Genomic DNA, 25344 nt, shown 5'->3' with positions numbered 1-25344 from the left:
AAGACATTATAAAACCCTCTGCCTCCTCACCCAACAGCCACAGTCTCAGCCCAGTGCCCGAGAGCAGACATCAAAAATCAAGCCCTTCCTTTCATCAATCTGCATCCTTTCAGTCAAACTACAAAACAAGCCCCTGACAACCCTTCCAGGCTGGACAAACACCACGATCATGCTGAGGGACATCTCCTGATCATTGGCCTGGCAGCAGGAGACCACACCAGCCACCAGAAGTAAAGGACATGAGGGGACACAGCTCCTCTCTTCCAAATCCTTGATGTCCCAGAGAAGCTCCAATTGCCAAACCCTTGCACCACTCAGGCTGCCGCTTCCAAGCTAGTTTTGAAACCTCACAGCGCTGATGGCTACGTGCAGGGTAGCCATACGTGTGCAACCTTTAGTCCACCCATGCAAGCTGCAGTTTCGTGGATGCAATCTTGGCATTGCCCCAGGATGCTGAATAAACTCTCTACATCTGTCCCTCTGATGCAGTTGTTTGTACAGCAGCATTTAAAAGGTTGTCTTTAATGACGATGCAACTGCTGTGCTACCATAGACCTGCCTCGTAATAACTATAATGCAACATACGTTAATGAGTAAGAAAAGGGAGTGGAAAATTAATGCGTTTCAGCATTTGCAAAGGGCTTCATCTATTTGTTCATATAGAGAGTCTGAAAATGAGACAATGCAATCCCACGGTAAATGACAGTAGGTTATTCTACCTTTGCACTGATGTAAAAGAGATAAGACTCTGCCCTGGAGTGTTTTGTTACCTTCTGCTCAAGAGTTCAAGATGATAAAAAACCCCCCAAACAAAACAGTAAAAAAAAATGTAAAAGCCATAAAAGCCACAAACCATACCAGTTTCAATACAAACAAACAGGGATGTTTTCTTTAGCCATTTCTACCATGGCAGGAGTGAGATAAGCAGACCTTTCATATGAGAATTGTGAAAATAGCTGCAGGAGGATAACAAAAATTGAAATAGATGTTAAATGTAACTGTCAGCTACTGTCATCTCAGGCTGCAACTGCTCCCACGCTTAATCTCTAAGATGAGCAAACAAAAACATCATTGGCTGCAGAATTGGCTTCCCAAGCAGAAGGGGTGGTAAGAGCCCCCCGAGCAGAGGCTCAGTCCTGGAGGGAGAGCACTGAGCAGGAAGAGGAAGGATGGAGAGATGAAGGGAGAAAGGAAGAGACACAGGGAAGAAGGAACAGCCGCCTTCCTCCTCTATGTTTCCCTTCCTTCCCACTTTTATTGGTACCAAACTACTCAAGGCTTCTGCCATCCCCCATGTTTTCTAGTGGACGTAAAGTGCTTTACCGCACTCAGGAGCAGGTGCTTGGAGAAACCTGAAGTAAAGCCCAAAGCAGCCCAAGTTCCCACTGAGCCCCAGTGGTCCCAGAAGAAGACTCAGCTCAGGGCTGAGGTGCTGGGACATCCTCAGTCGGCAGTGCTTCAAGCTGCCCCTGCTTTTCCATGCAGTAATCCTCCTTGAGTTTGGGTGAGGTGTTTGATCTCCTGTAGGACTCTGCAGCGGAAGGCAGATGAACCCTCTCTTCTGCACTTTGCTCACCACAGTAATTCAGCTATAGGACTGCTGCAGACCGGGACCTTGGCAGATGTAGGTCTTTGCTATTGATGTGAACTCAGGGGTGGTACTGTGCAAACCCAATGGGAACGTGAAAAGAAGGTGGCATTAAGTTATGACCCTGGGAAGAAAGATACACCTGGTGCACACCTCTTTCTTTTCTTTCAAACAGAACATTTTCAAATCTATGACCTAATTTTTTCTTAAGTACCCCTTTATGCTGGGATAATACAATAAATGAAGAGGGAGGTGCTCTCCAAAGCCAGTATCCACTGCACCTCTGATGGAGCAAAGGATTTTAGCTACTTAAAAGTTAAAACAAGAAGCTTTAAAGTGGAAAAAAACCCAAACATAAACTGCCAAAAAAAAAGCTTTTTTTTTTTAATTTGTTAAAATAATCATCCAACTCATAAGCAAAGTGAAATCAAATTAAGAAAAGGGAAACTTTAGCAAGACATTGGGAATTATTTACCAAGTTCATGCATCTTCCTGTTGGGAAAAGCTTCCCATGGGAAGGCTGCCGGTGGGGGAGCACAGTCACCATCAGCTTCCCAGCCCAGGGCTGCGCTGCCTAATCCGGCGCTGGCAGCACTGGTAGCAGCGGATGCAGCGGGTCCCTCCCGGCTCGCCCGCTGCAGGATGGAGTTGGGCTGACTTCATCGGAAGCAAATCCCCCCCATTTCCCTCCTCCCTCTCCGGACCCCCATTCATGTTGGGAAGGAGTCTGGCAAACCCTAGGGAGATTACAAGGCAGGGGAAGCAGGAGGCTAAAACGCTCTGAGGCCCCTTTCAGTCTAGAAGACAAAGTAATCGTGAAGCTAAAACAGATGCTTTGCTGAACATAAAGAGTGGTTTACATGAGTCTCAGAGAGAAGCCAAAACCCAAAAATACCATAGAGTCTCAGGAAACCATGAGCATCCTGCTCTTATAAATAATTATAATACTTCAGTCTACAATACGATTACTGCAGTATTTTGAAATGGTGTGAAAGATTATGCATGTTGTCTGAAGGATAAATTTGAGATGGCACAAAAAGGAGACTGTGTCTGATTGTAATGAAATCCCAGAGTTTAAATCTATATATATTTACAATTTACTTCCATGAATAACACTGAGAAGGCTGACAAGACCAGCCACCCAGACATAGGGACAAGCAGTCACACATTTAAATGAGCTTCCAGCAACCGAAGAGTTGCCAAGAGAAAGCCCATTAAGAAACAAAACAGCAAATGCCACTTTTCAATATGATTATGTTCAACTCCCATCCTATTTCGTGGTCTTACCTTTTTCCCTGGAAACACGGAGAGGAGTGGTATTTTGAGAGAGTATTTCTGATGGGGCTTTGAGGAACCTCATCTAGTGGAAGGTGTCCCTGTCCATGGCAAAGGGCTGGAAGTGGATGAGCTCTAAGATCCCTTCAAACCCTAGTCATTGTATGATTCTATGATTCATCCATGGTCTTTTATGATGCTTTGACCCAGATCATCTACACAGGTGAAGAGATGCTCAGGCTCTGGGCTCATCACTCTCCACCTTTCTGGTGAACCTGCCACCTCCAAGCCACAGCAGCTGCCATCAGTTCTTGGCATGAGCATGTCCCTGACACTGCATGGACTGAAACTGCCATGTTTCCTTCCTCTCAGTTAATGCAAATGTACAACTGCAGTAGGGGAGCACAACTTGTAGGATTTGAAGAATCAGAAAACGGTTTGGGTGGGAAGGGACTTTCAAGATCATTTAGACCAACCCCTCTGCTATGGGCAGGGACACCTTCCACTAGACCAGGTTGCTCCAAGCCCCATCCAACCTGGTCTTGAACACTGCCACGGATAGGGCAGCCACAGCTTCTCTGGGCACCCTGTGCCAGCTCCTCAGCGTCCTCATTGTAAAAAGCTTCTTCCTTATGTCCAATCTAAATCTATTCACTTTCAGTCTAAAACAGTTGCCCCTTGTTCTGTCACTACAGGACCTAGTAAGAAGTCTGTCTCCATCTTTTCTGTAAGTCCTTTCACATATTGAAAGGCCATTATAAGGTCTTCCCAGAGCCTTCTCCAGGCTGAACAACCCCAACTCCTTCAGCCTTTCCTTACAGAAGAGTCATTCCATCAGAACACTGGGGTAGATAAAGGCAGCTCTCTTGGAGGTGAGTCCACTCCTGAAATCTGCGCTCTACATTTCATCTCTCTGATTAACACCTCTGGCTGCTACGTTTGCTAATCCACCCTTCTGAAGGCAAAAGGACTCTGTATCATCTTGCCCCAGTCTCTGGAACTCCAGCTGAGGAGCAAGTCTCCAAGTGCTGCAAGGGAACAGCACAACTAGCAAGATGTGGCTGTACTTCATGCTGCTTCCCAGAAAGCCTGAAGGACCTGTGCAAACATCCTGGGACCTGCCATTAAACTCTGCTGCAGCTTCACCACAGATACCCACACTAGACCGTGCCTCATGGCTTTTACATTCACTGGCTACTTACATACACCAAACGCAAAGAGGGAGAAAAATCTTCCTGCTTACTGCCACCTTGAGCCATGTCTCACCCCACTGCTAGCACAGCTTTCCACAGGCTTCCTTCCCATCTGCATCGACAGGTGATTGTTCATCCCCAGGTTCAAGTGGGACCAGTACAGAAGCAACAGCCCCCTTGTTTAGTTCTTATGCAGCCAAAATACCCACAGCTCAACTACAGCTAAAACCTTCTACTGCCTGGCAAAGAGCTGTCAGTATTTCACATGCAGAACATAGTGGTAAACAGTGGAGAAAAGGTAAAAAAACAGGAGGAGGAAAAGAAAGGAGGGATGAAAAAGAAAAGAAGGAGAAAAAGGAAAAGGCCACGGGTGGGGAAGAGATGGAGAAAAGGATGAAAAGAACAAAACAACCGGGGGGGTGACTTCAGTAAGACTCAGGCACCTATACTGCACTTGCTCTGCTGGCATCCTGCCCATGAAGAACAGGCACTGCATTAGGTACCAGGTCTCCTGCATGCTGCGTGGCCCCAGGCTTTATCCTTCCTCCTGCACAGATGGCCCCATGATCATGTTTCGATCCTTATAAATTATTTACATCAGATAGGAGGAAGCGGAGACATTAGAGATGGAAAAGATGCACCAACCGATCCCCTGGGGAAGAGCTGGATCCTTCCCTGTGTCACACAAATGAAGCAATGATGCCTCGTGTCTCCCTGGGAAACTGTTTTGCTGCTCAGTGCCCTCACCGGGGTGAATTTCTTCATATCTCTGCATAAATTGTATTTGTTTCCACCTCTAGTCCTTTCCTCCTGGCATTACCACCTGACTGCATTCCGTGCAGGCTTCTGGAGTTGTGCAGCATCACCAGGACACTTCCCTCTTTAAAACTGTCAGAAGAAATGAATCATTCTACAGAGCCCAGTGAAAGATCCCTTAAAGAATAATCCAGGGATCAAGCAGTAAAAAACAAACCCAAAACATAAAAATCGGACTAATTTTGAAAGACCTTCAGCTAGAACTTCACTCTTCCTGCCTCACCTCCCGGAGGGGGAGGCCAATCACTAGCTAGGGATGCAGTCAGCAGAAAAACATTTCCTGAGCTATGGAAAACTCCGCTTTGTAAAGTTACTCCTGCAGCACCAAAGGAAATGAGTGACTCCAGCACAGCTTCATCCTGCATCCCACGATGCTCAGCCAGGAGGAGTTTGCGGCACAGGGCAGCAGCCACCCTCTGAATGGCTGGCAGAGTTCAGAAAGCACAGAAGAACCCAGTCCCCATCCCTAACATCACATTTTAAGAGCTAACTCCTGACAACTGAGATAGAATACATAGAGGAGTGTGTCATGCTTTGAACTCCACAGTAACGAACCTCCTTGCCAGGATTTACACATTCTTTCTGTTGGCTCCAAGAGCTGTCAATGCTTCCTTCACTTATACAGAGCTTCCTGCAGATGAAAGACTCCCGCTGCGAGTCACCATGATTTACTGCAGTTTTGGTTCCGATCAGGAAAGCACTTACACGTGCGCTTAAATCACTGCCGAAGTCAAGGGCACCCAGTTGCACGCTCCATACTCCGAAGCAATCAAAATGAACCTGTTTTTTTTTTCCCTTCAGGATAAAAAGGCATGAAGGGAGAATCATAATTAAAGCTAGATGGCAATTACCTGAATGAGCTGTTTGTTACTGTAACAAATCGGGCGGGAAGATGATCAAGTGCAATCTGGTTGTGAGGACAGAAATTGGATGGGGAAGAGCTGGCACTGAGAGTTTGCTCAAGCAAACGCAGGGTGCAGGACACAGCATTTGTCCTCAGCATCCTTTTCTGACCTGTTCAAAACAAGGGACCGAGTTCATCCACTTCTTCCCCACAGTGTAATGGATTTCTGCTGTCTTGTCCTGCTTCACATGCACGAGCCCATGCTGGTACTAGGAAGCTCTAATCATGGAGCAGATGTTTTGGAGGCTCTTCCAGACTCAATGACTCCTACTTGGCTGGCAGCAGCGGTGCTGAACAGATTTGGGGATTTGAGGATTTGGGAATATTTAGTAGTTCAGCCCCTGCAGTCCCTATGCTTGCACTCCGAAAGCTATACGTGGGACGGCTGCCAGGTACAGTCAACCACAGACACCACAGGTTGCTCCACAGGTATCTGCTGCAATGTCACCTAAGGCTGTGCCACATCCCAGACATGCAATGGAATCACTTCAGCCTTCCTCTTTGAGCATGCAAGCTTAACCCATAAAATGGTTTTCAGCAAGAGCACTGCAGGTTCCAGGTTGACTGTACCCTGGTGGCTTCCATACAAAAATCACCTGACAAACAAAATGACAAGTTTGTTTAGGGGTTTTTTTCCAGCTGCAGACTCAAGTCTGGGAACTGAAAGCAAAGATTTGAGCTCTTTTCATCACCCCAAACACCACCTGGCATGTAATCTTGGCATGCTGGAGATGTACATGCTATGGGTACACTGGTTGCATGCTCGTGGGTACGTGGGGTACATGCTGTGCTGCCATGGATATGTGAATTGCACACTGTGGGTATAAGCGGTGCAAGCCATGGGTATGCAGGGGGCACACTGTGAGTATACAGCTTGGGTGCACACGATGGGTATATAAGGTCCACACCATCGGATATACAGGGTGCACACCGTCAGTATGCAGGGTGCACACTGTGAGTACGCTGCCTGAGTCCCACTCAACCAAGGTTACCTGCAACAGTTCAGAAGCCACAGTGAGACTCGATGCCTGAGACAACGGACAGAGCACGCAGTCAGCAGTTAGAGGTAAACCCCTCTCCTCTTTAACTAATCCAACACGATGCTGCAGCAGGGTAAGGAGCAGGCACCCAGCTGCACAAGCCGGGCTGACTCAGCTAGGAGTGACCTGGCTATGTTGGTTGAAGCCAGGTAACGGGGAAAAACCCGTGGTGTGATAACTATTCTATGATGTCATGTGGACCCAGCCGGGGAGCAAAGCCCAAGGGCCGGCTGGTCATGCACCGCCCCGGAGACCTCCGTTCCAGCGTGACTGCAGGGTATTTGGACAGTGGTTGCTCAACCAAGTGGCACAGGGCCAGGGGCTGACGGGCCAGCTCGAGGTCTCTGCAGCAAGGCCAGGGTGACTCAGCATGATTTGGGGGAGGAAAATGGTGGAGAAAGTCTAAAGGAAGAGAGACCCAGCCCATGTGTGACAGCACCCAGAGGTTCTAGGACCCCCCATGCTGAGAGCTGCAATGGGTGCTGGGCCACACGATAGAAAGCAGGACACATTAAAACCTCAAAACCAGGCTGTTTCAGAAGCAGTAAGAAGGCTGCACATCCCCAGCCCTGTTCTCTGCCCCCAGCACCCTGCATGAGGGATGTCCCCTGCCATGGGGATGCTGCAAATGGCAGCAGAGTCTTCCCAAGGAGTCACTCACAGCACAGTCTTTGCCCTCCCCACACCACAGAGAGCTGTTGTCTCTGGGCATCATGCAGAAAGCAGTGCTGGTGGTTTGTCTCTTTGAAATGAAGCAGTCTCCTCCAGGCAGCATCACTTCAAAACCTGTCCCATGCTCTTAAGAGCACACTAGGGCTGAGTCGGTGAGGGTGCTCATGGTGGGAGCCTCAGCCATAATGTCCTCCCCATACCCGGAATGGTTGTCAACCTTACACCAACCTAAAGAATGTCTTTTGCTGTACACTTGGGATGTGAACTCCTGCTGTGCATTACATGGCTGCCACAGGCCAGCTTGAAGACACTTGCATTTAAAGGGTGAATGAATTAACTTGCTATAGTCAAAGAAAAACTCACTTGACACCACTGAGCAGAAGAAACCCAAGGTGCACATTCAGTCTCTGTGGAAGAGGTCACTTTGAATTGAGATGTCCCGGCCCTGTCCCTAGTACAACACTGTGAGTACTGGATGTCAAAGACACCCTCTTGCAAGGAGAAAACAATGATGCTAATTCAGAGTTGCCTTTTCCAGGAGCCTCTTATGGAGAGTTGGACCATGCTTGGGTGCTGGGTGGATGGCTGGCCTTGCTTTCTGCCCAGGAGGGCTCCTCAGGACAAACCTGCCCTTGTGGACAGAGCTAAGCTATGAGGAAAGACAATCCATCAACAGGTCCCTCCTCTCTCCATCGACAGCTTTGCCCAGATGCATTGCAGAAGCTGAACACCCCATGCTGTCATCTCTGCACTGCAAAGAGAAGGCAAAGGGAAGATGCTGTGTGGGAAGAAGCTATAATGAACAGTTGTTTTTCCCTGGCTCTCTCCTATGTAAACACCCAGAGAACACCTTGAATCATCAGCAGCTACCAGATAAACTCCAAAGCAAGCAAGACAGAATGAGAAATAGAGGAGGGAAAATAACCCATCCATTAAAGAGGCGGGAGGATGGAGAGGCAAAGCTTTATGCAAGGTGTAAGTCTAGAAAAGCTACAGCTGCTGGTAAGAGGAGGTGGTTACTCATACCACCTAATTTGAAGCAAAAGCCTTTGTGTGCAGTGGGAAAAGAGGGTTCCTAGCTTCTACTGGCTGCGAAGCGTGAAGTTATTAGCGGTGCATACAAGGACTTTCCAAGCGAAGATGCGTTTGCACAGATGTAGACCCTTCTGTTTTAGTTAAAAGAACATCCTCAGTTCCCTTCCTCAATCCCATGTCCTACCGAGCACACGCACAATCCTCAGAGCCTCCATCTGCAACAAAACCTTGACGCAAGCACCTCTGACCTACAGACACAAATCCATTTATCGCCAGGCCTGGAGGCTGGACAAAGAGGAGCGGTGTCTCAGAGCTGGGTGCCAGGGCCACTCTCTGATTCAGCAAAGCCCTTGATAAGAAATGTCATCCTCCATTGAGTAATTTTAGAACACAAGATAAGAATCTCTATCAGGCTCAAACATATGGCTGGCTGCAGAGCACGCAGCAAAATGAGACGGGTAATTTATTTGCTTGTGCTAAGAGCACTCCCAGACTCAGAAAAGCTGATGCAATGAAATAATAAACGCCAAATTACACTCCATCCTTCTTTGGAAAGATACAAGGGCTTGTACATCTCTCCTCCATGCATCAAGCCACCAAGGAGACAATAACAGTATACAACTAATGAAGATGGGGCTGTCTGGGATTTTCTAAGGTCTGTTCCTCTTAAATCCTACTTGCTACACAGGAACTTGTACCCACAGGTATTACTGGTGCTTTACGAACTGCCAATAGATGCTCTCCAGGGAAGGAAAAGGAGGGGTTAAGTGACAGAATTACACAGGAACGGCTGAACTCCAGTCTCCTGAGAGAAGCTCTTGCTGACAGAGCAGGACCATCAGTCCACTCAGTGCTGCAATGTTCCTCTGTCAAATCCAACTTAGCACCTCTGATTTAGGTGACCTGGGCTAATCCACATAAACATGACACTGGGCAAGACAATGCCTGACTTAGGTTGCTCAGAGTAACAAACTCGCTGACCTGAGCTTTGACAGGAGCATCCGATCCATAGGGATAACTCAAGGACACCCCCAAGGAATTCTTAGCACATTTAACCACTGCTTACTGGGAGGACCTGCTGGGGAAGGCTCTCCCCTAGAGAGCTGTTTTCTTACCATCTTTCCTCTCTTGGTTATCATCAAGGGAGATATCAAACTCTCTCTGTACAGCTACTTCTATTCCCTCTCATCTTCAACACCATGGCTACTGTTCAACGTGTATCACGCGATTTCACGCCATCCCTTTTCAATGGGAGAATTTCATTCTCAAACTGATTAACATCCAAATGTCCACTCTGAAACAGAAACTCACACTTAGCTTGCAAATATCTCAAATTGATGCTTCCAAAGAACTGGGCCAGACCCAGATTTTGAAAGCATCCTTCCTCTCTCTCTGATTCAAACCCACTGTAGAGATGTAGAAGACACGTACTTGGTCATAAACAGTCTCTACATTGATGTGAAATCAGTGTTGCTTCCTGGCCAGTAGTACCTTCCCATCACGAGATCTACCCATGTCAATGGCATTCTCACTGGAAATATCAGCAGTTAAACCAACATCTGAATGAGTCACGGAGATTATAAACTTCTTGCTAATACTAAGAGATGGTCCTTCCATCTGCGCTGAGACATGGAGTGACAGTGATGGGGAGACCTCTGATCTGCAAAAAATCAGGGGATTTAAAACTCACTGGAGTTCAATTCAGCATTTTCCATCACTGCCAGATTTATTAGGGAACGTTAACATGACAATACAGGTCTACATGCACATGCTGGCATGGCCTTCATCATTGCCATCATGTCAACATGTAACCTCAGAATAAGAGTCTGATGAACACTTTCCACTCTCACCACCATACAGCCTTTACATGAACCAGCCAGACTGCATGACATGCAGCAGAGCAAAGCCACATGTCCCTCATGCCCATTGAGTTGTATTGCTAGAAGAGACCAAGCTTAAGACATCCCTCTGGCCAGCCTTCTCCTGGCCAGCCCTCTTCTCCGAGGAACGCTTAGAGTGCTTCAGAGCCCAGGGCACAACAAGCAAGGACCCACACATGTTTATGAGGAAAAGCATTTGCAGCAGGACAAAAGCTAAAAAAGAAATCAAGCTTCAGCTTTCTTTTCTGCAACCAATGCTTTTCAGTTCTCCAAAGATGATAAATTGAAAACAGGTAATTTTGCTGTTTTTTCCAGCTCCTGTCTCTCTCCTCTTGTGGCTTTGGATTGAGGCAGTGCAATACATACACCCATTTATTTCAGCTCTCTTCGTGTATCATCAGTTTGGAAAATACTACTGTGCTCTGGAGCTGCAAACAGTGCAGGTGAGTGTGAGGCTTGTCATCCTCACTTCCAAAAATAAAGCAGCAAGTTCTTCTGGCATAAAGTAAAGGCACAAAGATTTCTCCAGAAGCAATGCGTTTAATGTGTATGGGTGTGACAAATAGATGCTTGAAAAGATAAGTCTCAGATACGTGGAGAAGTAAAACTGTAGAGTTTTGCTGATCATTTTTACATGAAGCCAGCTCAAGCGTCTGCTGGCCTCTGCAATTGGCTCTGCAGAGGCAGGCATGGGTGACATAGGACACGGGAAGAGGACAGGGGAGAAGGATGGAGGTTGGGAGCAAAAAGAGAAACTACTTGATCAAAAATCAATGCCTGGACTCATCTCCCTTTTTGCCTGATGGATATTTGACTGGGATAGGAAGGAGAGAAAATGTCTGGGTGGTTTGGGTTGTTATTATTACCTTGTTATGACACTGCAGTCCCATTCTGGAGGTCAGGAAGATGCCTTGTATCACCACCTCTCCTCCTTCCTCCTGTATCTTCCCTTCTGCATATTCCTCTTGGACAATATCCTCTCTAAAATGAGAGCCAGACTCCAGTCTTTTCTCCTTCTAAATGCTCCCAACAGCAACACAACATTGATTCTAGTTACTTGTGCGAAGCAGCCAACTTCGTCCTTTCTCCTTGTGTGATACTGGAGATACAAACTTAAGCTCCCCTGCCCCCAAGGACCAGGGGAGGGCAAGTTCAGAAAGCCTTTTGAAATACTGTAATCCAAGTGAAACTGCAGATCATCAGGCTCCATCATCCCAACTGTGGATGCACCTGTAAGGAAAACACAATTTTAATATCTGGATAGGGATAGACTGACAAATGTTCAGGTTTTATACATGATTTCTGTTAGTATTATAAGAATAATGTCTGGTTCACCCTTCATGGGATACCCTGACCCTGCAGTATTGATGGAAGAATACCTTGCTCATGCCTACAAATTCAGCCAACAGAAGGTAGTACTCAGAGATGAACAAGGGGTTGGATTAGATGACTTTTGAAGGTCCCTTCCAACCCAAGCTCTATGATTCTATGTCAAAGCTGAAAAACCCCAGTTCTATCATTGGAGAGTTTCATGACCTTTTTTTCCCCATTATAAATGAGTGGGGGGAAAAAAGAAGATAAAAACCCTGACATTTTGAAGATTGTTAAATTCAAACCAGCTTTGATCTGAAGCACTTTGTTTCAACAGTTGGAAATTTTCCCTTTGGTGTCATTAACTTTTACACTTTTCACTGTAACTTGCTTTAGAAACAAAGAGTCATTTCAAATACAAATGCAGCTGGAAAGTTTAGGTACTGTCAGAGGCAAACCCTCTCCAAAATTTTACTCTCCCCCAAAAGGAGGATTTATTGAAGCTGTCTCTCTCCTGAGGGTTCACTGAACTTCATCATGGTGGCATACTGGTGAAAAATTCCCGGTCAGTTCAAATGCCAACAAAGGAAACACCGAGCTACTTTATCAAATTAAATGACTTTAATACACAATGCAGTACAGTTACTTCTACATGTGAATTCTATCCTAAAACCATTTTAGTGCTCAACTGAAGATTCAGATAGATTCATATAGAGTAGTATGTCTAAATTCATATAGATTAGTATGTCTATTCATATAGACTATGTTCATATTAGTATGTCTGTTCATATAGTATCTTCATATAGACTAGTATGTCTAGATTCATATAGATTCATATAGACTAGAATCTTCATATAAGCTTCATATAGACTAGTAAAATTACTACACTGTGTGTTTGTTAATACTAATGTGGCATTGATCCATGGATGCAAAAGACTGGTCCAGTGACGAGACAGGAAAACACCCAAAAATCAGCCCTAGATTAAATTCTAAGTTTGTCAAAACTAGCAGTTTTTTGTGCACAGTGACAAAGAGAAACACGGTAGATAGATGGGAATTGTAAGCCCTCAGTCATGAGGGTGCTAATACCACCCACAACTCCAGAGATGGGTTTTTGTGACCATCTCTTGCTGCTTTCCGTATTCACACGTCAAGCGTTTATATGCTTCTCTTGCTCCAAGACCTGTTGTGCTGTTTCTGGGCCTGCCTCTCTAAATGCCACACATAGACGTACCAAGTCACTGTAGGCTCCTCTTGGGTCATACAACATTATTCGTCACATCCATCTCCATCCTGCAAAACACTTTCCCAGGCTTGCTCCCTGCCTGTAACCACACATACTTGATGGCCCATGCTTGCCCAGGTCATGGTGCTGTGTGTGTCATGCATTGGAAGGGAAGAAACATAAATAGGATGAGATCTTCACCTTTGGGCCATTCATCTCACCTACCACATCAACGTCTCCTCTCCACTGAAGTCCTTTGTTACATCCCAACCACATGCTTCCACCTTCTTCCCGATTTTAACATGCACAGCCTGCAACATCACCTCACCACCCCTGCAAGGAGATGACACACTAGCCCTAATTTTGGGTGATGAGTTCCTTTCTTTTGTGGCTGCCAAGTACCTTTCAAGACGAGGTGTGCACATCATTGCTTTACAGTGAGCAACACAAACTGCTCTGCTCTGAAGACATGTGCTCTGTGACGTGCAGAAGTCGTTGAGGAAGAGGGAGAAAGAGCAGTGTGCTGTGAGGAGCTGCAGCACACACTAGGGCTGGGGACATACTGGAAGGGCTGTGACCATAAAACGAGGGCTTGCAATGTGCAGCCTAGAAAGAGACTGCATGGCACAGGGCATCTGGAATTGCAGTGTTACCCTCAGGCTGCCAATGATATTCCTCAAGGCAGGGCACAATGCCGACACAGTGATATTAAAAGCACAGCTTCCAGTAGCACCCTAGCTGCCCAAAGCCCTGGCACGAGGCAGTGGAGCTGTCCCAAAGCTGACCCTCCCTGGGAGGAACACCACATGCTGAGAATCCTGGCAGGGGGATTAGCAAGGCAGTGTTGAAGTGCTAAACACGGATACAACCGGGGAGTGGAACAGCTTCCCGCAAATGGGGACAGGCAGGAATATCTTTTCACACATCAGTCTCTGTACAAGCGGAACTTGTCCTGTTCTTGGCTGAAATCAATGTTCAGATGGACAGTGTTCTCGTCCACATGGCTGAGGTGCAGCAGCACACATAGACAGTGACGTGTAACCAGGCAAACCTGGGGCACAGTACTTACGATTACACGCTAGACTACCTCCAAACACTCTATCTGAATGGTAAAAGCAAGAATAATTTGGGTTACAGTCTGGAGTGCCTTCCTCTCCACAGCTCCTCAGCAGCTGGATGTCCCTTCTTCTGCCACTACCTGATTCCTGCACCACTTGTAAATTAGCATCACACATAGCAGCAGGCAGCAAAATGCACCTGCAGGGCTGCTGAAGGCACTGACTTCAACAGTGGCTTAAGCAGATGTGCTAAGGAAACATCTGGATGTTACTACCAACAGGCTTTCCAGGTTGCCATTCAGATCAACACCTCTGTTTCCCCTGAGTTATTATAAATACGTAAGAAACAACATAAAATTGATAGTAAAAGCACCACAATTGGAAATACAGCCAACCCTCTGTGTCTAACATCTAGAAATACACTGACCCAAACCCTCCAGGGGGGCACTCAACCCATGACTCTCAAGCAAAGGGTTTGGTGCTACACTTAGTAGCCAGCAACAACAGGTCTGGCTGGCACAGGACTTGCAGGTTAACCAACTCCATGGATAATTTCCATGGGAGAAAGCAATCCATTAGAGCTGAAGAGTTCAAAAAAACCTGCAGGACTCTGGAGCCCAGTGGCATGCAGTCTATCCTGTCCCACCAAGCACTGGAGATACATCTCAGTGTTATTTCCCTGTTGGGAACAACTTGCCTTCCCCCCAGCTCTGTGGAATACCTTCCTAGCAACTCTCAGCTATATTAAGATTTTTGACATGTGGCTGGTACAGTGAGAAATGTTGAACTGAAACTCCTTTCAGAATACAAACCAAGGGAAAAATACATCAAAAAGACTAATGAGATGTTTGGCGCATAAAAGAAATGGCTACATGGAAACTTTTCAAACACACAAGACCTACAGGACTGGCTGAGGTAAGAGGTATAATTAGCCCAACATGAGCTTCAAGGCAGGTCCGCAATGCTTGGCCATACAAATGAGGGATGTCACGTACCAGCAGAGAGGCCCTGTTATCTTTGGGCCTTGGGTTGGCACGGCCGATGGGAGTGTGAGGTTTTAATACTTGTACCCACACTTCAAGAAAAATGCTGGAAAAACTGGAGTGAGTTCAGAGGACAGCCACAAGAACAAAACCAGGCTTGTACTGAGGAGCTCAAGGAAGTCAATCAAAGAGAAAGTTAAAAGGTACCTCGCAGCCTGTAAGTACCTGTCAGGAAGAGTGCTCTTCAGCCTACCAGACACAGGCATAACAAGACCAAAGGTTGAAAGTTGAAGCTCGGCAGAAAACAAACTAGAAACAAAGGTACCGTTTTCCAATGCTGCAGGTAATTAACAAAAGGAAAAGTGCTGCAACTGGCATGGCCAGTGATCCAGCACTGGCAATTCTTAGAGTGAGATTGGATTCCACCCCAAAAACGCACATCTGGGTCCATCCACAACCGCTGAACCCAGGGTGGAAACTAATTCAAGGAATCTCTGTTATACAGCAGGTCAGACTAAGCAAGCACCATGACCTTAAAACCCAAAAATTAATGCGGTACAAAGAACAGAGGCCAAATTATCAGTGGTTGGGCCCTTACAGCCCCAGAGATCCCTGCTGCATTTGCAGTTCAACCTACACCTCATCACTATCAAGATGTGGGTTTTGCTGAAGAGCAACAAAAGCACCAGATTCCCACCATGAGCAGCTAAGTGAGATGCTGTTACAACAAGACACCCACACTGATACTTTGTTTTCCAGCTAGAGAACTAGGAAAAATCAGAACCAGACCAAAACAAGTAAAAACATTCCACTGATGGGGCAGAAACAAAGCACAATATAGGAAATTAGCTTTTTACAGTGAGAAAAATCATATCCTGGAACAACCTCCCTGGGGAAGTGATGGAGTCCCCATCACTGGAGGTTTTCGAGATGGACAAGGTGTTAGATAATCTCACCTAGGTTACCCTTCCCACGACATGTTGGACCTGATGAACTTTCAAGATCTCTTCCAATCTGGGCTGGTCTATGACTCTATAAAAAGCACACGAAACTCTCCTGACTAGAGGCACTTGAGCTAAAGGAAAAAAGCTCCCAACTCCGAAACACCCATTAATGTTAATCATATTTAGGATTCCAGGTTTCCTTTGTACTTATCAACTTCAGAATTTACACATCTGCTGGGCTCTCCTAAGCCTCAAAAGCATGTCCCAGGATGCAGCCCCTTACTGCATCTTCCCTTAAGACAGCTGAAAAGTGCTAAGGATGTAAATGCCCTGGTCCAGCCCTTCTTGCAAGCAGAAAGCAAATCATAGTTCCTGGCTGGTTTGTATGAATTTTTCATCATCACGATGTTGGTTTATGGTTGTGAATTTCCAATACTTTCCTTCACCCCTGTTTCTTCTTCCTTCAGAGCTTAAAATGTGCAACCCCACCCACTGTCAGAGCAATAGCATTAAGAGAGTAAACTAACCTACTGCTCCCTAAGAAACCAGGAGACTGCAGTCAAACCCAGCCTCCTTCAGCTCTGGACCTGCACATAGCTGAAAAAGGCTGAGAGACCTAGGGATGGGGATGAACTTTTGGGGCTGCAAAGCATGGGAATCAATTCCTAAGACTTCAAGGACCACTGAGTCACCCAGGCTGAATCTTGCATAAGGGAGGTCACAAGTTTCACTCATTTACCTTTGATTCGAGGTGCACTGCTAGTGTTTGCCTAAGCCTCACCTTCCAGGGAAGGCATGCAGGCTCCATGCAAAGATCTCAAGATATGGAGATGGTAAGTCACCTTTTTGATGGCTGGCTCGAAATACTTAAAAGCCTTTGGTATTTAAAAAAGGCACTTTAACTCTGATTTATCTGCATTGCATTTGCGGCTAGGGGCGCCTGTGATATAGCTGCTGGCTGCAGGAGGTGCTTTGCCTGGTGATTTCCTCAGCTGTTCACAAAACCCTTCTCTAGGAGAAACCCTGGGGCCCCTGAGCTCCCTTCCCTGCAGACAGCCTGTCTTCTGTCCCCACCCTTTTTATTTCTTTCTAATCACCAAAGGAGAAGAGGAGCTTTCAAAGGATTTAGCACAAGTGCCTGGCAGGGAATCCCTGCTGCAGGTGGCTGGGGGTGACACCGCTGTAAAAAGGAGAGGGGAAAATGGAAAGGAAGGGCAGAGCAAATACTTTCATCCCCATTGTTTCCATTCTAAGGTGAATCCACCCGTTTCTCCACACCCACTTTTTTCCATGGTTTTCAAACGCCTCCTGCTTCCTACCAGTTCTTCCATATACTCACACCATGTAAGGATGCCCTTGCCCAAACATCCTCTTCGAATGCCTCACAACCACAAACTCCTGTGACCCCATGTCATTCTCCCACAGCCTCATTAGTAATAATTATTACCCAAGTTACTAAACCTTCTCCTTGGTGCTTAGATCTCAAAGGGCAGTTGTAACCCAGCTGGTTGAGGAGTGCTCGTCACTGAGTAGGGAAACCTGGGCTGAAGAAGATGCTCATGGTCACACCAAGTACTTCCAGTTAAAACAGGGATCTCACAGCTAGTATCATTCCAGTATTCAGGGCACAAGTTTTGAAAGCCTTGTACCGATGCTTCATTGCTCCCATAGAAGACTCCCTGGTACTCAAAAGGTTTATTTTAAAAACACACTTGTTTATCTCTAAACCCAGATCCATTTCCAATTTATGTCAGCAAAATAAAAACCAAAATGCAAAGCAAACAAAGAAGAAAACAGCCTGCCTGGCTCGAAAGCCTAAAAATAGACCTGCATATTGCAAATAGTGAACTGTCAGGTAAAGGCTGCGGATTGAAGGTTCAGATGAATAATGTGTTTGGTTTTCCTGCTTCAATACTTTCCTGCTCTTATCACTGTACAAATAAGTCAGCGCACACTAATTACTCTGATGGCAATTTCCTGGGAGCTGGTACTTAAGTATCAGGCCAAATTCATTCCCAAGCTTCATGGACTAGTCCTCCCCACACACTCCCAAACAAACAAACAGCCCAGCTACCAAATCACCCTGTCCTTTCCTCCCTTCCTGCCCTGCCAATGTGGTCCCACTCCTGACTCCAACAGCGCCTGCAGATCTGCCCCAAGCGACACATCATTCTTGACCAGCACAATGAAAGCTAAGATGCTAATGTAGATGGCTCCAGCAGCGCCTGAACCCAGACTCATCTCCTTCAAGGTGTTCAATGTATGTACAAATTGTGGAACCCAACCTGTTTTTGTGCAGCAAAATCTTGGGAGAGTACAAACACCTCTTCTGCAAAGCACACACGTTAAGACAGAAAGGATGGGAAGGGAAAGGTCTGTGAAGTGTTTTTATAAGGCACCCAACAAACCAGTCTCAAGCCCCTTTTAGCCCAAAACCATCCCACAAGGCTCACAGTTTATATTCATGGGTGAACTACATCAAAGAACTGCCTGAACAATGCCTGTGGTTTCTGCTGGGCTTTTTTTTTTCTCCCGCTTGGTATTTATACAGCCCAGGATTTGCACTGTAATTCGGTCAAACACATTAAAGCAAAGATGAAGGGAGGAGAGGAAAAAAGTGCTGTTACCTGCGCTACCTCCTAAATGGCACTGAATTTCAGTATAAAGCTTTGATGCAACCCCAACCCAAATTCAGGCTGTTTGCTGAACAATACAAACCCAGCATTCTCCTTGTGGGGTATTTTTCAGCCTTTCAAGATCTTTTTGGGGGGATGGTTGGCTTGGTCTGGATTTATTGTATTATCATTCCTTTCTGCTTTCACTGCAAAGGGTTAAGCGACCTTTTCAGATCCTCCCTGGATGCAACACCATGCGTAACAAGAAAGCTTCCACCCCAGTGAAAACAACTTGAAAGAAGGGCAGTGACCCAGTCACAGGCTTAAGTTTCAGGTCACAACACCCCTGCTCAAAACCATCCGTCCTCCTCTGGCTACAAGTTTGCTGCAAGTCACCACCCATTAGAGTGACTTGTCTCCAGGATTTATATAAAAAACACCTTTTTTGGACCTAGCTGTTGTTCACATCCCCTCTTGAACCTGGCATGAGAGCCGTGGGCTAGCAAAGGACACAGCAGGTACACACTGATGCAACATCCCCTTGTATCCAGTAAGAAGTGCAAAAAAACCATGGACCATTAGGAAAAATTAGAACTGCAACAGTGAGCTTTGGTTTCATTTACTCTCAACTTCTGCAAGGGAATGGGTGTTTCTAACCCCTCTAATCTGGACTCATGCACACCACATTGCATGGCAGAATCAAAGCCATTTGGCTAAAACAGGAGTATCATGTCCCAGTTAAAAGCCCTCAATCAAAGAAAAAAGGTTTGGTGTTAACTGTACAATGCTGAGGGAAATGATGCATCTCAGAAATGCCACATGCTGGAATTAGGCTGCAGAGGGAAAGGATGTGTCCTCTTCCCCCCTTTTTCCAAAAGGGGCTCCCTCAGACCAGTTACAAATAATCACCTGCTGGGCCACAGTACTGGGAATCACAGACTCATAGAATGGTTTAGTTTGGAAGGGACCTTTAGAGGTCATCTACTCCAATCCCTCTGCAACAAGGAAGAACATCAGTGGCTCCATCCCTGTGCTGCAGCAAGGATGCTGGCAAGCAACCCGCTGCTGAGAAAAGAGGCAGCAAAAGGTTCAAAACCCAGCTCCACACAAGCTATACAGAAATACAGCTTCTTCAAGGGGGATCTTGGCTCACCTGGGGCAAGAAGAACAAAAAAAGCCACTGCGGACATCCAGGCTCTGAGCCTGGTATGGGTCCCAGCTCCTCTCAACCTCACACCTAGCAGGGATGGTCTTGCTCTGGACTGATGCTGATATACTATCAGGATGGAATACAAGTAGGGAAAAAAATGAGGATGTAAAAACTATGGAAAATTCTCCCAACCTCCACCACTTTGTGCTGTTAACTCTAAAAGCAAGAGAGCAAAGTAACAAACTCTGTGTGCCGGTACTTGGGAGGGGAGACTTTCCCATTTATCATCATCAACCAAACCACCCTGGGGAACGGGGCAGAGCGGAGAGGCAGGAAGCCCAAGGAGGTTCCTGGTTCAGCTGCAACTCCCGAGGTTTCGGTGCGATTACGCCTGGGAGTCTCCCCCACAAGCTTTTTGGCACCGTGATCTTGTTTCCATTCGTTCCTCCCTCTCAGCCGTGCCAGCACATGCCAGTTTGCCATGCAAGACCACAAACTGGACTGGGGAATCAAATCTACACAATAACAATCCAGGGGAAAGAAAAAATAGAGTCATGTCAGCTGGATGGGTCCCCCTTGTAAGTGGGTTCGGCAACATCCTTCGCTGTCAGCAGCTTGAAATGGTTTCAGATGCAGTAGTGCAGAAGGATGCCTGGATTTCATGGTAATACTGCTTAGCTGCTGAAGGGGATGACCCACCAAACGTGGCCATGGGCTTTTATCTGTAATGACTAGATGTATTTATACGCATTATCCAAAAATTAGATTGAATTTGGCTAAGTTATCCCATTTCTCAGTTGACTGGCTTACTGCATGACCCCATAGCACCGGAGGAACCAGACAGAAGTATAGGCTGCAAACCCAATGCAAGCTATTTCTGGCTAGGTGCTAAACAGTTAAGCCATGGATGAAGCTTGGTATACACCAGGGACAACAAAGGACAACCTCAGTTTTCCTGGAGAACAAGCAGTGAAGAAGTAATAAGATGCTGATCCCTTCAAGTGCAGTTATCTTGTACCTTCTTATATACCCACATGGGACAAATATGTGTGTTTATTATCTGCTGCAATTATTCATGCTATGTCCCAAAAAATTCAGATGTCCTTCAATGTCCAGAAAGGCACCACCTGTGGGAAGATGCGTGAAAACCCCTGTGCTTTGCCTCTGCAGGCAGCTTTGAGACTGACGTATCCTGATACCAATAAGCAGGGTCTGCACTACTTAGTGATGGCCTCTAAAAAGGCCCTGAGCCATCCATTTGGGGAGGAATTTGCAACTGAGCAATGTGAGTGCTCAGATCTCCCCTAAACACACACCACCCCTTCGCTGCACACACTACATGTGCTGGGTCAGCAAGTGTCCTCCACTCCTGCAGCTCCATGCCAGGGCGAGGGGGATACTCTGCACACCTCAACTGCCCTTCTGGGTTAGCCAGGCTGCCAGTTGCCCTCACTGAATCACAGAATGGTTTGGGCTGGAAGAGACCTTTAAAGGTCACCTAGTCCAACCCCCTGCAATAAGGAGAAAGATACTGAACTAGATCAGGCTGCTCAGAGCCCCATCCAACCTGACTTTGAATGTTTCCAGGGATGTGGCATCTACAGGTTTTCTGGGCAACCTGTTCCTCCTCCTTGAAGGAGATCAGCAAGAAACACACACACCCTACCTCCAAAAAGCACCTGAGCTGCTCTGGGTGCTACACTCTGATGGGTCTGAAGCATGAGTGATGATGACACAGGTCAGTGGGAAGATATGGGGACAGGACTGCAGTGTTTCACCCAGTAACCTCAGCAATGCTGAGCTCTGCCAAGCTGGCAACCATCCCTGGGGAGCTTCTTAAGCCTGGCTCTCTCCACTCTGGAGAGGGCAGAACAACTTCCTTCTTGGCTTTGACACTCAGTGCCACCCCTCTTTTTCCAGCAAAGTACCCAGTTTGGGTATACCAGGTCTGGGAGGACCCTAAAGGATAGCAGCACCAGAACTGGGGGCCATGACTTCTGCCCTAGAGATGTCTTTCACCACCACAGAGTGCATGAGGAAACTTAGGGCAAGACCTCCACCCCAAACCACAGAGCACATGGGGCACTCACCCAGGGGTCCAGCAGAACAGCCCAGTGTGCACAGGAGCAGCTTGGCCTTGCAGGGCTTTGCCACCCTGCTGTTAATCACAGCCCAGCACTGCCCAGGGCTGCCAGCCAGTGCGAGTGCTGGTGAGAACAAGCCCTGGGGAAGAAACCCAGCTCTGCATCCTGGCTCTGCAGCCAAACAGGAGGAGAGGAGCAGCTCACCCTCTATGGAGCACACACCCTTCCTAATGAGAGTCGACCCAGGAGCTATGCGGGAGTCGCGCCCATTCCCAGGCAGGCTTCAACGCCACCGAGAGCCAACGCCGGAGCCAGGCAGCCTCCGAGAACAGAGACACGGGTTGGAAGCTTTGCTTTGATGCTGGCTCACCAGCCAGCCCCAGCACCGGGGAGGAGGAGGAAGGACTGTCGGCGCTCACCCCGCTCCCCTGCGTGTGCGTACACGCGGGGCTGAGCTCAGCCAGAGATCACAGGAGAGGGATGCAGCAATTGCTGAGCAAGTGTGGAGTCACCAGCTATGCCCTGCCTGGTCTGAGACTTGAAATGGCAGCGGACCACACACTGCTGGATGAGAAAGCCCATGCAGAAACGCTGGTGCAGCAAGGATGCTATGAAAGGATTGAGCATAGTCCTAAGATTTCAATAGGGGAAACTCCGTTATCTGCAGTTGACGTGGGAAGAGCACAGTGCCAGGACCTCTTCTCCAAACGTAACCTCCAAAGATGTTTTATTCCAGAAGACACAAATAGTTTTTATCAGCTGTGCCACTGCTGTCAGCATAGTAATGATGTCAAGCCTCATCCAGCAGCACAGAAAGGTTTGGGGCCTTGTGTTAACCAGTCTTGATCTAGCTCTAGAAAGCCAACAGTAGCAACAGGTGATACAAATACAAAGGTGATAGGATAGAAAAGATTTCCCAATTAAATTCCCAACACTTGCACACAACACACCCCCCACCCCCACTCCTATCTCTTTTAATTCCCTTCCATATATCTCAAAGCACTTGACTCTTTAAGCTCTGTTAGCATCGTCATCCTGATGGAGAAACTGCAATTCAGAAAGGCTGAGCAACCCATCCAATCCAGCATTGCCCAACCAGCCCCCGGCAGAGGAGAAGGCAGGACTGGTTTAGCACAAGTCTATCCATTCCACCAGGCTGCCTGGCCGCAGGGTACAAGTTCCTGGCAGGAGAGCCGGGGCAGTTATTCAGCACCACCATATTTCCCAGAGCAGGGTGTGCTCAACCTTCACACAGCGTGGAAAGCAGCGGCCACTGTCCCTGCTAAGAGGATAGTCGGAAATACAGCCCTTGTTTCTTTCTTTCCTCCTGCCCCCATCAGAAATGAGCTGGTTTTAGAGCTTAGGAATGCAGACTTTCTGCAGAAAGCAAGGGCTGTCAGAAAAGGTGACAGATGTGCCTCAGTTTCCCCATCCGTGACATAAGACTGATGTTTGCAAGCAAAAAACCACTGAAAAGCACTGAGGGTTTTTGTTACCCCTGTCTAGTCACAAATCCTGTGTGTCCAAGGTCCAGGTTAAACAACTATGCACCAGGCTGACCAGGAGAAGGCATTTCAGAGAAGCAGGAGATATGTAGTGTGGAGTGGACATCACCATACAGAGTCTCTGTCAAAGCACACAGGACTTTAAAGGTACCCAAAGGCCACAAAGCTGGATCTTTCCATTAGGCACAAAGATAAGGCCTGAGGCTGTGATAGTGCTCAACTTTTTAAGCCATTGGTACAGGCAACCACGGAGAACATCCCATGGTCAGCAGGTCTACCCTGACTGGAGCATTGAGGTTGTTTGCCATATGTGCTCTCCAGTGTGCTGTCAAGGAACTGCTTCTTTTCAGTCCAAGGCAGTGAATGTGTCAGATGGAGAGAGCAGCCAGAAGTCTCTCACTTAGCCTCATTTATTTGCTCTTCATTAATTCCTCCACTTGGTCTAAGGACCCCATCTTGGCCAGTCTATTCCCTCACCTTCCTCCTATTAATTCATGTGGCCTTCTTGTAACCTCTTAAATTACCATACAAATGAACAATTAAAGGATTATCATCCTAGCAACTAAGGATCATGTGTCTAAAGGTCACACCTCCTGAGAAGTCCACCAACTTGACAAAGAGGAAACTGGACAGGAGCTATCTACTGATGATATCCATGACCAAAAATGAGGCTGATACAGAGTGTGGAAGACAACCTCTGCCCTACCTCTTGCTGTACAAGCATGGGCCACGGGCTTGAAGCAGCTTAGTGGCTTGGCCTAAAATCCAGAAGCTGGGTACCAACACATTGCACCTGAACATTCCACACATGGGGAGTGGACTATGCAGACTCCTTTACTGCTCAGTTCTCCACCACTCAATCCTGCAAGGAAAGAGGGTTTAACTCAAATTTCACAGTACAACAACTGCAACTGTTGTACTCTGCCAACCACATACCAGCTGCTGAAGCACAACTAACTCTATCTTGTCTTTCAGGCACAGGCTGTCTCCTCTTTGGCACTATGCAGCATCAGAAACCTCACTGTCCCCAGCTAATGGCTAGTCCCCCTAATGCATTAGGCTGCTTCCATTCTCATCATATACCCTTCAAAACTGTGTCCTTTAAACACAGAGCTTAATGCTACCTTCAGTAAAACCTATGTGTCTCTGCTGCTCAAATTCAGCTGTATCAGCTTCTATTAAGTTGACAGTTCTGTTGTACCTATGCCACTCACTTCTGCCAGGAAACTGTCCAGCCACCCAGCCTGTGCATCTGCAGCTAACACATAGTACTCATCTTTGTGCTACGGATCCAGTGTTCCACAACTTCCCAGGCCCTTTATGTGAAACTCCAGCAGTTGATCTGATGGTAGCGACAGCAGCAGCTGCTGCAAGCAGTCAGGTCTTGCAGAGAATGGCATTCCTCCTCTGGGAACAGGCAGCGGGAATAAACCTAAAATCTGATTCTAATGCATTTTTCAAATACTTAACAAGCCAACAAAAATTACTGCTGCCTTTTTTTGGGTTGTTTGGGTTTTGTTTTCTTTTTTTAATTTCCCATTTTTAAAGTCACAAGGCTTTTGAAATCAATAGTTAATTTTAAAATGCCAGGATACTGTTAGATGCATGTGTGGTTGGTTAATCAGAAGTACTAAGAAATAATACTAAAAAAAGGCAAAATAAATTCCCCAGCAGGATACACAAGAGTTCAAGAGTGACCCTCCTCCTCCTCAGACTCCAGAGCAAAGAGCATCCATCCATCAGTCCCATGCTGCCACCGGAGCAGTGCTATGGAGGCAGGGTGTCCCAGGATTTGCAGGACAGGCTCTTTGGGAAGGATGTAGGAGCCATTGAAACCTCAGCTGAAGCCATTTGCAGGGCTGAGTGCTGGGAGAAGGCAGCACCAGCAGGTTTTCCCTCCAAGGCATAGCTAATACCAAGAGGAGCACAAAAGCCTTTTTGGAAGCAGGCAGATGCTTCCTGGGAAGACATGCAAGTGGGGCAGGATGCAGGGCGGGATGCAGGGAGCATCCCAGCAGGAAGGACAGCCCTTCTCCACAGCATCAACCTAAGCTCTTTCCCGGCTC

General features: G+C 47.0%; 1 long non-coding RNA gene across 2 annotated transcripts in view; it reads right to left on the bottom strand.

The window, feature by feature from the left end:
- The window catches only part of LOC133223438 (uncharacterized), a 128941-nt gene that overhangs the window by 19532 nt on the left and 84065 nt on the right, over window positions 1-25344 (bottom strand). For both annotated transcript variants that reach the window (XR_009728571.1, XR_009728570.1), the window contains exon 3: window positions 11270-11633. This is a non-coding gene — a long non-coding RNA (uncharacterized LOC133223438). The remainder of the gene's footprint in view (window positions 1-11269; window positions 11634-25344) is intronic.

This window comes from Neopsephotus bourkii, unplaced genomic scaffold (genome assembly GCF_033783945.1).
Source record: "Neopsephotus bourkii isolate Nb327-2 ecotype Australia unplaced genomic scaffold, CSIRO-AGI_Nbou_v1 NB_1637, whole genome shotgun sequence".
Lineage (NCBI taxonomy): Eukaryota > Metazoa > Chordata > Aves > Psittaciformes > Psittacidae > Neopsephotus > Neopsephotus bourkii.
The sequence above is the reverse complement of the archived record's forward strand: the minus strand, read 5'-3'. Positions and strand labels throughout refer to the sequence as shown.